Here is a 15245-nt window from a genome sequence, read left to right on the forward strand (position 1 = left end):
GTCAGCAACCATCAACATCAAGACAAGACCCTTCACTAGTAAAAAGATTATGACTGACTAAAGGCTCAAATGATGGTTAGCATTTCTTTTTAGCAATAAAGTATTTTTAAATTAAGGCATGCATATTTTTTAGACATAATACTATTGCACACTTAATAGACTACATTATAGTCTATGCATAATTTTTATTTGCACTGGGAAACAAAAAAAATGTGTGTGATTATCTTTATTGTGATAATATGGAAACTGAACCTGCAGTATCTCCAAGGTATGCCTGTATGTGCTTCGGTAGGACTTTTCCTGACTTGGGCCCCTCCTCTCAGGGTTACAAGGTGCTCTCTCAGTGAGGCAGTCACATTCTGAGTGTGTGAAAAGAGCAAAAGGAAAATGAGTCAGAGAAATAACTCCTGGGGCCAACCTCACCCTAGCATTGTTTCATCAAAATGGGGAGTGAGAGAGGGGGATCAAGTGCTTTGCCAGATCTGCTTGCTGTTCCAACTTGCCTAGGACTTGAGGACTCAAGAAATACTGACATCGGGCTGACACATGGAGGTTTGATTTATAGAGCACTCCTCCCGCCTCCTGCTCCAACCCAGAAAGATATCAAACATTATAAATCATGAGGGGATGGTCCTGTTTCTAGATGGCTTGTAAACAACACCAGTTGGTCGTGAACTTTGCTCCCCTTCCTTCTTCTACATAATTTCCCAGCAGGCAACAAAGCTTCTTCAGAGGCTGGAGGGGAAGACAAAATCTCTTGGGGAAAAAAATGCCATTAATTCAGTCAGACCAATCAGCAAGCCAACTGCTGTATTCTTCATAGCAAGAAATTTCAAGAGAGCTAATTAGTTGCTGTCTACTTTGAGTATATTCTGAGGTGCACTCATCATTGCTTTTGCCCACTGTCACTAGGCTCCAGGGAAATTTCCATGACTAACCTGGAATCCTGTCATTTAATGATAGGAACAAGGAGAGAGAACTCTAAATTTCCATGCTGGCTTTATGGAACAAACCAAAGATCTGGGTTCCTTTACTTTTCTAGATCTCATTTTTTACCTGTTTGTGAAATAGTAGCATCTAGGGGTGTGCTGGTAAATGTTTAACAACTGACTTTTTCTCCCCACCAAGTTAATCTGCATTATTACCTTTTAAAAGTCCAGATAATTAACAAAACAGTCAGTCAACAAACATTTATTAAGCACGCACTATGTGCCAGACACTGTGCTAAGCAAACAGAATACAAAGAGAGGCACAAGACAGTTCTTGCTCTCAAGGAGCTCACAGTCCATTGGGGAAGACAACATGCAAATGACTATATACAAACAAGCTGTATAAAGAAGAACTTGGAAATAATCAACAAAGGGAAGGCACTAAAGTGAAGGATCAGGGAAGGCTTCCTGAAAAAGGTGGGATTTTTAGCAAGGACTTGAAGGAAGCCAGATAAGCCAGGAGGTAAAGATAGGGAGAAGAGGATTCTTCTAGCCTAGGAAAATGCCTGAAGTCAAGAGATGGAACTTCTTGTTCAAGGAATAGCAAGGAGGTTAGTGTCACTGGATTACAGAGTATGTTGGGAGTAAAGGGGATGAAGTATAAGAAAACTGGAAAAGTGGTCAGAGTAATTTGTGAAAAGTTTTGAATGCCAAACAAGAGATCTTATATTTGATCCAAGAGATGATAGGAAAACACTGGAGTTTATTGAGTCGGGGTTGGGGTGGGGAGGGGTGGTCACACTTGCACATGAGGAAGATTCAACAGCTAAGTGGAGGATGGACAGCAGAGGCTAGAATCTTTGGCAGATAAACTAATCAATACAGTTTTGTCCAAAAATGAGGTGACCTGTACCAGGGTGGTAGTACTGTCAGAGAAGAGAAGGAGGTATATACAAGAGATAGTATGAAGGTAAAAATGAGCAGATTGGATATGGGGGAAGAGAGAGAGTGAAAAGTCAAGGATGACTCCTAGGTTGTGAGCTAGATGACTAGGAGGAGGAGGATGTCCTCAACAATGAAAGGGAAGTTTGGAAGTGGGGAGGGTTTTGGGGGAAAGACAATGAGTTCAGTTTAAACACGTTGAATTTAAGCTGTCTATGGGACATCCAGTTTAAGATGTCCAAAAGGTAGTTGAGGATGCAAGACTGGAGGTCAGCCGAGAAGTTAGGGCTGGATAAATAGATTTGAGAATCATCAACATAGAGATGGCCAAGATGGAAATCAATAGGAGTTGATGAGATCACTGAGTTAAATAGTATAAAAGGATAAGAAAAGAGGGCTCAGACAGAGCCCTGGGAGATCCTCACTTTTAGTGGACATGACCTGTATGAAGATCCAGCAAGGCACACTGAGAAGGAGTGGTCAGATGCAGAGAAGGAGAGAACCAGGAGAGAGCAGTGTTATGGAAACCCAGAGAGAAAAAGGTATTGAGAAAATGAGGGTGACTGACAGCATCAAAGGCTTCAGAAAAATCATGAGGGATAAAGATTGAGAAAAGACTATTTGGTTTAACAATTAAGAGATTGTTAATGATTTTGGAGAGACCAATTTTAGTTGAATGATGAGATCAGAAGCTAGATTGTAAAGAGTTTTTTAAAAATTGATTTATTTTTAGTTTTCAACATTTACTTCTATAAGATTTTGTGTTCAAATTTTCTCTCCTTCCCTATCCTTCCTCCTCCCCAAGAAAGCATGCAATCTGATATAGGCTATACAGATACATTCATATTAAACATATTTTCACGTTAATCATGTTGTAAAAAAGAATTAGAACCAATGGGTGAAATCATGAGAAAGAAGAAACAAAAGAGAGAGAGAGAGAGAGAGAGTGAGCAAATAGTACTCTTTGATCTGCATTCAGACTCCATAGTTCTTTTTCTGAATGTGGATAGCATTTTCCATCACGTGTCTTTTGAAGTTGTCTTAGATTCTTGTATTGCTAAGAAGAGCTAAGTCTATCAGTTAGTCCTGTAGAGAGTTTCAAAGAGAGTAAACAGAAGCCCCTAGTGTAGATGGCCTTCTGAAGGAGTTTAGTCAAAAAGACAGGAGAGATATGGGATAGTACTTAGAGAGGATGGATGGTTTAAGTAAGGGTTTTTTGCAGATAGTGGAGACATGGGCATGTTTGTAGGTAGGGGAAGGGAAGCAGCTGGCAGATAGTGATTGAAGATAAGTAAGAGTGGGGATGTTAGGAAGGGCAATCTGTAGAAGCAGATGGAATGTAATGGGATCACTTGTTCAGGTAGAGGGATTTGCTTTGGCAAGGAAAAGGGCTACCTCTTCATGTAAGACAGGAGTAAAGGAGGAGATTGTGGCAGAAGGCATCTTGGTGATATGAGATGAGGAGGAAGGGAGAAGAATCGGCTGTCAGTGAATGTCCTTAATTTTTTTTTGTAAGGTATGAAGCAAAGTTCTCAGCTGAGAGGGTGAGGGGACCAAGATCCATGGGAGATTTGAGGAGGGAATGAAAAGGTTTGGAAAAGCTGCTGTGGTGAGTGGGATAATGAATTATTTAGGGAGGTGTAGAAGGATTGCCTTACAGTAGTGAGGGCCCAGTTGAGGTTATGTAACAAATTTGTAGAGGACCCAGTCAGCACAATTTCATGATTTTCTCCACCTTTATTTAGCAATACATGTGTAGGAGTAAAGGCAGTGGAGTGATCTAAGCCCTTATTTGTAGTGCTTACTGATTTCTGAGGCATAAATGCTCACAATGAAAATTTAACAGCCAACTCTATTGAATAGGTTCCAGCTGGTTCCAGAAATCCTCTCCCATCCCTGACAACCCTTTATCAGCACCATTCCCGTTAGTTCCCCATGCTTGAAACCTAGGAGCAATTCTGGACTCCTCACCGTCTCTCATCCCCATATCCAAGCTGTTGCCAAGGCCTATTGATTTTGCCTTTTCAACATCTCTCAAATATTTCTCCTTCCCTTGACACTGCCACATTCTGCTGCATGCCCTCATCACCTCATTCCTGGACAATTGAAATGCCTGATAATGGGCCAACATGATTCAATATGATTTCCATTAAGCCACTGCTAAAGTGATTTTCCTAAAGCATAGGCCCAGCTATGTCATCTTTCCCTACTCAATAAGTTCCAGTGGCTCTCTATCACCTCTAGGATCAAATACAAAATCCTCTGGCATTCAAAACCCTTCATAATCTAAGCCCTGTCTACCTTTCTGATCTTTCTACACTTTACTCCCCAACATGTATTCGATGACCCAGCGATGTTGGCCTCCTTCTACAGAAAAGATACTGCATCTCTCAGTGTCAGGCATTTTCTGTGGCTGACATCCATGCTTGGAATGTTCTCCCTCCTCCTCCTTGCCTCCTGACTTCCTTTAAGTTCCAACTAAAATCCCATGTTGTACAGGAGGCTTTCCCCAAGCCTCTTAATTAATGCTTCCCTCTCTTATTTCTCATTTCTACTATATACATATATATGTTTATACATATTTGTTTGCTGTTGCCTTCATTAGATTGTGAGCTCCTTGAGGACAGGGACTGTTGTTTGTCTTTTTGTTTCCTCACTGCTTGGCACAGTGCCTGGTACATGGTAGACACTAATAAATGTTTATTTACTGACTAACTAGCGTCCACTACTATAAAAAACTTGGAATATGACATTGTATAACGCAAAGGATGTGGGCTTTATAGCTAAGAATAACCTGCCCAGCAAAACTGAGTATAATCCTCAGGGGAAAAAATGGACATTTACCAAAATGGAATATTCCCAAACATTCTTGATGAAAAAAAGACCAGAATTGAGCAGAAATTTTTGATATATAAACCCAGGAGTCAAGAGAATAATAAAAAGGTGAATATGAGTGAGAATTCATAAAGGTCTAAACAAGGTTCATTCATTCATTCAATAAACATTTACTAAGCACCTACTATGTACCAGGTACTGTGCTAAGCACTGAGCATACAAAGGGCAAAAACTAGTCTCTGCTTACATTCTTTATAGGGAAATAATACCTGTAGCCCCTTAGAACTTTTTCATCATCAGGGATCATAGAAATGGTCTAACTTGTCATAGAGCCTGAGTATGATTCTGTTGTGTTTGGATGATATCCAAAGAAGAATGCAGTGGGCAAGGAAGAGGAATGCTCTATGAGAAGGGGAAAGATAAAGGAAGAACAGGGAAAATTATCTCACAAAAATGAGACATGCAAAGAAAAGTATATATGACGTAAGGAGAAGTTGGCAACATGAACTTCACTCTCATATGAACTAGTTAAAGAAGGGAAGACTACACATATATATACACACAGAGCTGGGTATGGAAACACATCTTACTCAACATGAAAATATGAAAGAAAAGGATTACAGGACAAGAAATAAATAAGAGGGAGAGGAGATTTAGCGAGGTATTAGTCAAAAGCACAACAATCTCTTAAAAAGGGGGCAGAAAAAAGAGAAGGATAAGTAGATAGGATGGAGAAAAATACAAAGCAGCCAATTATAACCATGAATGTGAATGAGATAAACACACCCATAAAATGGAAGAAGATAACAAAATGATTTAGAAACCAGAATCCAACAATATATTCTTTACAAGAAGCATACTTGAAACACAAAGATAAACTCAGATTTAAAGAGGCTGAATTAGAATTTTTTATGCTTCAGCTGAAGTAAGAAACACAGAGATAGCAATCATAATCTCAGCAAAAGCAAAAGTAGAAAATAGACCTAATTGCATAAAATTAGAGCCTCATTAATGAGTCATGGGATGTATGACCAAGGGAGGGGGAACATACTTGAGCATATCAAGGGGAAACATGTAAGGAAAGGTGTAACCTGGGAAGGGTTGGACCAATCCTGGCCTAGGAGGTTTCGCACTGAATTCAACAGCATAAAAGCACACTTTCCCTTGCACTCAGGGCCCACCCCTCCTGAAGAGGGGTGGAGCCTGCTTCTGGCCAGAAATGTCTAAATCCTCTGGACTTTCTTTGTAATAAATTTTCTTGATACTAAAACAAAAAGAAAGAAAGAAAGAAAATAAACCTAATTAAAAGAGATAAACAGGGAAGCCGTATTTTGCTAAAAGATATCACAGACAGTGAATTAATATCAATACTAAACATATGTACCAAAAGGCATAGTATCTAAATTCTTAAAAGTTAAATGAGTTGTAGAAAGGAGCCTGATAATACCTCATTCCAAACTATATTACAAAGTTGTAATTGTTAGAACAATTTGGTACTGGGTAAAAAATAGAGAAGTTGATGAGTGGAACAAATTAGGTACATGATATATAGAAGCATATGAGCATAATAACCTAGCATCTGATAAGCCAAACATCCCAGCTATTGGGGTATGACCTTACTATTTAACAAAAACTGTTGAGAAAACTGGGAAGTAATATCGCAGAAACTAGATATAGAATAACATCTCACACTGTATACCAAGGGCTCCAAGTGAATACATGATCTAGACATGAAGGGGAATATCATAAACAAATTATGGAACATGGAAGAAATTGCCTGTCAGATCCATGAATAGGGGAAGAGTTCATTCACAGAAGGTAAAATAGAGAATTTTGATTAGATAAAATTTAAAAAAATTTACACAAAACCCCTAATGCAGCTAAAATAAAATGAAAGGCAAGAAGCTGAGGGGGGAAAAATCATCGTAGCAAGTTTCTCTGAAAAAGGCTTCATTTCTAAGACCTATAGAGAACGCAGTCAAATATATAAGAATAAGAGCCATTTCTCAATTGATAGTCAAAGGATATGAATAGGCAGTTTTCAGAGGAAGAAGCTATCGATAGCCATATTTAAAAAAATGCTCCAAATTAATAATAGAGAAATGCAAATTAAAGCAACTCTGAGGTACCATTTCATACCTATTAGATCGACTAAGATGACAAAAAAGGAAAGTAACAGATGCTGGAGGGGATGTGAGAAAACAGGTATACTTAATACACTGTTGGTGGAGCTGTAAACTAATCCAACATTCTAGAAAGCAATTTGGAACCGTGCCCAAAATGCACTAAGTGCAAAATCTTTTATCCATTGATACCACTACTAGGTATATATCCCAAAGAAAGAGGAAAAGGACCCATATGTACAAAAATGTACTTTGATTGACATGTTGACTAATCCACATTTCCAAAGGACTGATGATAAAACATGTCCTCCATCTCTAGATAGAGAGCTGATGGACTCAAAGTGCAGAGTACAGTATTTTCTCTCTCTCTCTCTTTCTCTGTGTCTCTGTCTCTCCCCCCCCCCTTTCTTTTTTTGGATGTGGCTAATGCAAGAATTTGTTTTGTGGCTATACATTTTTGTAACAGATTTTGCTTTTCATTGGGTTGGGGGAGAGAATTCAGAACTGAAAATAAAATTGAATTTAAACAAAAAAAGTCCCTGCCCTCAAGGAGCTTACTTTCTAATGAGGGAAGGCAACACATAGAAGAAAGCTAAAAGATGAGGATAAGGAGAGGGAGGAGAGAAGGTAGGGAAAAACCAGTTGAGTCAGGAGTAGAGTCAGGAAAGGGGTGAAACATGACTGTCCTGGTTGCTATTCCTTTAAAATGGAGGTTCTGGGAGGAACCATCCAATCAGAGGAAACTTCCGGGGCTAAGAGTGTACTTTCAATGTGAGAAGTCCAGGGATGAAGTGAACTTTTAGGGTGAGGAGGCTGCTATAGCATAGTAGAGAAAGTCAGACAGTTAGGAGTGGAGTCCAGAGATGAATGAGGGAAACAATGCGCATAAAGTAAATACAGGGCCATTTGAGTGGATCAGAAAATGCATTTGAGTAAAGTTGAACTGAATGCAATGAGTTGCCTGGGATCCACTAACTTGGCAGACAAGCCACTCCCTTATGAGCAGCTCAAAGTGTTCAGAATTTTTCCCATCAATCCTAAATTTGAGTCTTTGCAACCATCTCTCCTAGTTCTTTCCACTGGGGAGCAAGTCCAGTTACTCTCCCACACACACTAGTCCTTGAAACACTTGAACCTCTCTGTCGTGTCCTTCCAGTCTTCTTCTCTAAGCTAAGCATTCCCAGTTCCCTCAATTAATTCTCATATTACATGGACTCAAAGGCATTTCTCTGCACATTCTCCATTGTATCAGTCACTTTCCTAGACTGTGCTGCCCAGAAATTAACAAAATGTTTATGTTTCAGATGGTCTGATGGGACGAAGTACATTGGGACTAGTACCTATTTCTTGGAAGCTATGTTTCTTCTAATTGAGGGTGAGCAATGAATGCAACTCCCCATTTAATAGATGGGGAAACTGAAGCCCATTCACCACTGTGTGTGGGTCTCAATTTCCTTGTCTGTACAATATGGAGACTGGGCTGGACAAGTCCTTTTTGCTTCATTTTGTTCCATCCATGTACCTATATCTAAGAAGAGGCAGCTTGGGTGAGGAAGGAGTATCTTTAGAGAATCACAGAATTTTAGATTTAAAAGAGACCCTGTAAGCCATCTACCACAACTTATACCTGAGATTCTCCTCTGTAACTGAGTTAATAAGTTCAGCCTTTGTTTGAAGACCTCCAATGAAAAGTGATAATAACTATCATTTACATAGAACTCCAAAGTTTGTCAAATGCTTTACATTATTTAATTTTAGTCTCTTGACATGTTGGGAGGTAGGTGCTATTATTATTCTTGTTTTACAAATGAGGAAATTGAGGCAGATAGTAGTTAAAAGACTTGCCTGGGGTCACACAGCTAGTAAGTATTTGTGGCTTGATTTGAATTCAAGTCTTTCTGATTGTAGGTCCAGCACTCTACTCACCAAGCCAGATAGTTACATTTTTGCACTGCTTTAATCTACAAAAATTTTAGTGTTGGGTTAGTGGTGCTCTATCTTTTTCATTCCCAACTCTACCAACAATTCAGTGTGTGATTCATAACCAGCCCTGTGTCTCACTTTCCCCATCTGCAAAGTAGGAACACTGACATTTGTCTCTTTCTCCTCTCTTTTTCCCTCTCTACCTCCACTAACAGTTTCAGCAAAATCCACCCAAACCCAAGGTGGAAAGTGGACCAATGAGGGAGGCAAACTTATAATTGGAACTGGGCCCAAGGCAAGCAAGCACGGAGACAATTAAATCAAGTATTTATGTTATGTCTAGGCCTTGGGGGCAAGTGGTTCAGCTCAGTGTTGAAGTGTTCCATGGGGTGTGGGGTGAAGGGCCCCGAGAGATGACAGGAAAATAGTTGCCTAGCTCCCAGGTAGTTAAGGAAAGCTTGGGGTGGGGAGCAGGGAGGGGATTTCAGGAAGGATTTATAAGAGGGAAGAGAAAGAAGTAGTGAGGCAGAAGAGAAAACATTAATCTCCGCTGGACTGTTTATTCAGTTATTATATAGTACTTATTTATTTATCTTATCTATTTATTTATTGGTACAGCCAGTGCAGGAAAGACAGGAATTTCCATGTTCTTGATAGAATTAGGCTACTTTGATGGAAGCTTCCAGCTTCCATGTGGCAATGAGGACACAGAGACTGCCAAGTCCTCTCTCCCTGGAACCCCTTCCAGCTGCTCTAGTATTGACTGTACTTCCTTTAGGAAGCCTTCCCAGATTTATCAGATGAGAACTAATAGCTTTTGGGGCCCCACCCTGCTTGGTTATAGAGCTCCAAAGGCTGCCCCACCTCTGTAATGACTTCCCTCCTTCTATTTCTTTCACCACCTCCTTCCACTCCCAAGGCCTCCATTCCTCACTTTAACCTCAGCCCTTCCCTGGGCTCTGAGACTGAGACAGACTACAGGCAGAGTAAATACCAGGACACCTGGCCTTATTGCTAGCATCTGGTCAGCCTTGTTATTATTCCTTATAATTCATGTCCAATAACTGAGCTCTTGCTTCATAAGCCCACTTTCAGAAACTGGATCTCTGTCTTGTCTCACTCTGCCTGAGCTTCTGTCTTGGAAGCTTGTAATTCATCTTGGCTTGCAATATTCATTTATTTATTTGTTTGTTTGTTTATTTACCTATCTATCTATTTATTTGTTTGTTTGTTTATTTATTTGGCTTACTGCCAAAGCTCGCTGATGGTGAATCCATGCCTGGACTATCGTCGTCGCTCACCAATGGATCTCCCTGACACTGACCTCTGACTACCAAGTCAATCAATAAATCAATCAACAAGAATTTTAAAAATTAATTTACTTATTTTTAGTTTTCAACAATCACTTCCATAAACTTTTGAGTTTTACATTTTCTCCCTCTCCCTCTTCACAACTTCCTCTCACGGTGTGCAATCTGATATAGGCTCTACATATACATTCCTATTAAACATATTTTCACATTAGTCATGTTGTAAAGAAAATCAGAACCAATAAGAGAACCACAAGAAAGAAGAAACAAAACAAAACAGAAGGAAAAAAAAAAGCAAATAGTATGCTTCAATCTGCATTCAAACTCCTTAGTTCTTCTCTAGATGTGGATAGCATTTTCCTTCATGAGACTTTTGGAGACGCCTTAGATCTTTGCATTGCTGAGAACAGCCAAGTCTATCCAAGTTAGTCATCATACAATGTGGCTGTTATTGTATACAATGTTCTCTAGGTTCTGCTCAATTCACTCAGCATCAGTTCATATGAGACTTTCCAGGTTTTTCTGAAGTCTGCCTGCTCATCATTTTTTTTTTCAGAAGAAAGACCTGATTTCTTTTTTTATCTTTTTTATTTTATTTTATTTTTTAATACAAATTTATTTATTTTTAGCTTTCAACATTCACTCCCACAAGTTTTTGAATTCCAAATTTATACCCCATCTCCCCCCTCCTCCCACCCCAAGACTGCATGCATTCTGAATATCCCTTCCCCTAGTCTGTGCTCTCTTCTATCTCTCTCCCCTTCTCTTATCCCCTTCCCCTTCTATTTTCTTGTAGGGCAGGATAGACTTCTGTACCCCATTTCCTGTATTTATTATTTCCCAGTAGCATGTGAAAACATTTTTTTAAAACATATGTTTTTAAAACTTTAGGTTTCAAATTTTCTCTCTTCCTCCCTCCCCACCCACCCTCATTGAAAAGGCAAGCAACTCAATATAGGTTGTACATGTGCAGTTATGCAAAACATGTCCATAGTAGACATGTTGTGAAAAATTAACTCTATTTTCCTTAATCCTATCCTGCCCTCCCATTTATTCTATTCTTTTTTTTGACCCTGTCCCTCCTCAGAAGTATTTACTTCTGATTACTCCCTTTCCCAATCTCTCCTCCTCTCTATCATCCCCCTGTTCTCTTGTCCCCTTCTCCCCCTATTTTCCTGTAGAGTAAGACAGAGTTCCATACCCAATTGAAAAAAGCCAAATCTTATGAGAATAAGATTCACTCATACTCTCTCACCTTCCCCTTTTCCCCTCCACTGTAAGGGACTTTTCTGTTTTTTTTTGTGAGATAGTTTACCCCATTGTACCTCTCCCTTTCTTCTTCTCCGACTATAATCCTCTCTCATCCCTTAATTTTATTCTCCAGATACGACCCCTTAATCTTCAACTCACCCTGTGCCCTCTATCTATCTATCTATCTATCTATCTATCTATCTATCTATCTATCTATCTGTCTGTCTGTCTGTCTGTCTGTCTGTCTCTGTCTGTCTATCTATCTATCTATTTATCTATCTACATATACATACATATAATTTTTTTCCTCCAACTACCCTAATACTGACAAAGGTCTCATGAGTTATAAATATCATCTTTCCATGCAGGAATGTAAACAGTTCAATCTTAATAAGTCTCTTATGATTTCTCTTTCCTGTTTACCTCTTCATGTTCCACTTGAGTCCTGTATTTGAAAGTCAAATTTTCTATTCAGCTCTGGTGTTTTCATCAGGAATGCTTGAAAGTCCTCTATTTCACTGAATGACCATTTTTTCCCCTGAAGAATTATACTCAGTTTTGCTGGGTAGGTGATTCTTGGTTGTAATCCCATCTCCTTTGCCCTCTGGAATATTATATTCCATGCCCTGCAGTCCTTTAATGTAGAAGCTGCTAAATCTTGTGTTATCCTGATTGTGTTTCCACAGTACTTGAACTGTTTCCTTCTGGCAGCTTGTAATATTTTCTCCTTGACCTGGGAACTCTGGAATTTGGCTACAATATTCCTAGGAGTTTTCCTTTGGGGATCTCTTTCAGGAGGAGATCTGTGGATTCTTTCAATTTCTATTTTGCCCTCTGGTTCTAATACATCAGGGCAGTTTTCCTTGATAATTTCTTGAAAGATGGTGTCTAGGCTCTTTTTTTGATCATGGCTTTCAGATAGTCCAATAATTTTAAATTCTCTCTCCTGAATCTATTTTCCAGGTCAGTTGTTTTTCCAATGAGATATTTCACATTGTTTTCTGATTTTTCATTCTTTTGGATTTGTTTACTGTGTCTTGATTTCTCATAAAGTCAGCTTCCAATTGCTCTATTCTAATTTTTAAGGAAGTTTTCTTCAGTAAGCTTTTGGACTTCCTTTTCCATTTGGCCAATTTTTCTTTTTAGGGCATTCTTCTCCTCATTGGCTTTTTGGACCTCTTTTGCCATTTGGGTTAGGCTATTTTTTAAGGTGTTATTTTCTTCAGTATTTTTTTGGGTCTCCTTTAGCAGGCTGTTGACTTGTTTTTCATGATTTTCTTGCATCACTCTCAGTTTTTCCTCTACTTCTCTTACTTGCTTCTCAAAATCCCTTTTGAGCTTTTCCAAGGCCTGGGACTGATTCATATTTTTCTTGGAGGCTTTGGATGTAGGAGCTTTGATTTGTTGTCTTCTTCTGGTTGTATATTTTGATCTTCTTTTTCACCAAAGTAAGATAATATAGTCTGACTCTTTTTTGCTGCTTGCTCATGATCCCAGCCAATTACTTGAGTTTTAAACTCTTTGTTAAGGTAAGAGTCTGCTTCCAATGTGGAGAGTGTACTGTCCCAAGCTTCAGGGGTTTATATGGCTGTTTTCAGAGATACTTGTAGGACCTGTAAATTTTCAGTTCTTCCAAGGTGGTATGATAAGGGGCGAGGTGTTTACTCCTTTCCTAGCCTGTGACCACAAGTATTCCTTTCTGTCCTGTAACTGTGAGGAAGGGTTCCTCTCCACAGCCACTCCAAGCTCTGCCACGCCAGCGTTCCTCCTCACCCCAGCACTGCCGCCCAGAACTGTGACTCGGATCCAAACAGGGGCAAAGCAAGAGATTCCTGCCTCAGCACTGGCAAAGAGATCCCTGCAATCCCTCTCTGATCAGCCACTGGATTCCCCCTCAGTCTGTGGGTGGAAGCTCAGGAAGCAGCTGCCCCTGCCCAGGGCAGCGCTCTTGGGAAATGGTGCTGAAACCCCATCTCCTGTCTCAGCACCGACAGAAACAGACTTTTCCCACTGACCTTCTAAGTTGTCTTTGGCATTGGTGGATTGAGGAGTCTGGAAACCTCCGCAGCTGCCCACGATTCAGTGCTCCAGGTTCGCTGTGGCCTGCGCGCCCACACCGTGCTGCACTGTGCTCCCAGCCCTGCGCGATATACCTTTCTGATCAATCATCCAGGTTGTCTTGGGCTGGAAATTTGTTTCCCTCTGTCTTTTTGTGGGTTCTGCTGCTTCAGAATTTGTTTAGAGCCATTTTTTATGAGTATTTGGAGGGGTTTGGAGGAGAGCTCAAGCAAGTCACTGCTTTCACTCTGCCATCTTGGCTCCGCCCCCCTGCTCATCATTTCTTATAGCACAATAGTGTTCCATTACATTCATATACCACAACTTGTTCAGCCATTCCTCAATCAATGGATATCCTCTTAATTTACAATTCTTTGCCACCACAGAAAGAGCTGCTCTAAATATTTTTGTACACATGGGTCTTTTTACCATTTGTATGATCTCTTTGGGATACAGCCCTATAAGTGCTATTTCTGGGTCAAAGGGTATGCACATTTTTATAGCCCTTTGGGCATAGTTCCAAATTGCTCTCCAAAATGGTTGGATCATTTCACAACTCCACCAACAATGCATTAGTGTTCCAATTTTCCTCACATCTTCTCCTACATTTATCATTTTCCTGTTTTGTCATGTTGGCAAATCTGATAGGTGTGATGTGGTACCTCAGAGTTGTTTTGATCTGCATTTCTCTAATCAATAGTGATTTAGAGCATTTTTTCCATATGACTATAGATGGCTTTAATTTCTTCATCTGAAAACTGCCTGTTCATATCCTTTTGACCATTATCAATTGGGGAATAGCTTGTATTCTTATAAATTTGACTTAGTTCTCTGTATCAGTAAGCATTTATTATGCACCTACTATGTGCCATACACTTTGCTAAGTGCTGAGGATATAAAAAGAAGCAAAAGATAGTCCCTGCCCTCAAGGAGATAACAATCTAATGGGAGAGAAACAACATGCAAACAAATATATTCAAGTCAGTCAATTAGCATTTATCAAGAACATTCTATGTGCTAGCCACTGTACTAAGCTGTAGATAAAAATAAAGGCAAAAAACAATCCCTGCTGTCAAGGGGTGCAAGGTTTAATGGGGGAGACAATCTGCAAACAACTATATACAAACAATACATATTCAGGATAAATTGGGAATAAGAGGAAAGGCACTAAGATTAAGGAGTGCTGGGGAAAGCAAGAAGGTGGGACTTTAGATGAGATTTAAAAGCAGTAAGGGAAACTAGGAAGGTGAGATGAGGATGGAGACAGTTCCAGGCAAGAGGGACAGCCCAGGAAAATGCTCGGAGGTGGGTGATGGAGTATTGTATTCCAGCAACAGAGAAAATACCAGTGTTGCTGGATCCCAGAGTGTGTGGAAGGGAGTAAGGTGTAAGAGTCCTGGAAAGGTAAGAGGGAAGCCAGCTTTGAAAGGGCTTCAAAAACCAAACAGAAGATTTTGTATTTGATCCTGAAGGTAATAGGGAGCTCCTGGAGTTTACTGAATGGTGTGTGTGTGTGTGTGTGTGGTGTGTGTGTGTGTGTGTGTGTGTGTGTGTGTGATATGGTCAGACCTTCATTTTAGGAAGATCAATTCTACAGTTGAATGGAGGATGAGACGGAATGGAGAAAGACTTAGAGCAGGGACCCCAACCTATTGTAAGCTATTTCCATTGGACAGGCATGAGGTGATGAGGACCTGAGCCAGAGTAGCAGCAGTATTAAAAGAGAGAAGGGGGTGTATTTCAGAGATGTGGAGAAAGTAGAAATGAGATTTGGCAACTGACTGGATGGGGTAATGAGAGAATGAGGAGTCAAGGAGGACTCCTAAATTGTGAGTTTGGGTGACTTGGGTGGATGGTGCTAGCCTGGACAGTAA

At 39.9% G+C, this 15245-nt stretch overlaps 1 long non-coding RNA gene across 1 annotated transcript in view; it reads right to left on the reverse strand.

Moving 5' to 3' along the window:
- Positions 1–201: 201 nt before the first annotated feature.
- LOC110192557 (uncharacterized) overlaps positions 202–15245 on the reverse strand; it is a 36413-nt gene continuing 21369 nt past the window's right edge. The window contains exon 3 of the long non-coding RNA XR_002320190.1: positions 202–359. This is a non-coding gene — a long non-coding RNA (uncharacterized LOC110192557). The remainder of the gene's footprint in view (positions 360–15245) is intronic.

The sequence above is a fragment of the Phascolarctos cinereus genome, unplaced genomic scaffold (genome assembly GCF_003287225.1).
Source record: "Phascolarctos cinereus isolate Bilbo 61053 unplaced genomic scaffold, phaCin_HiC Scaffold_726;HRSCAF=1367, whole genome shotgun sequence".
Classification (NCBI taxonomy): domain Eukaryota; kingdom Metazoa; phylum Chordata; class Mammalia; order Diprotodontia; family Phascolarctidae; genus Phascolarctos; species Phascolarctos cinereus.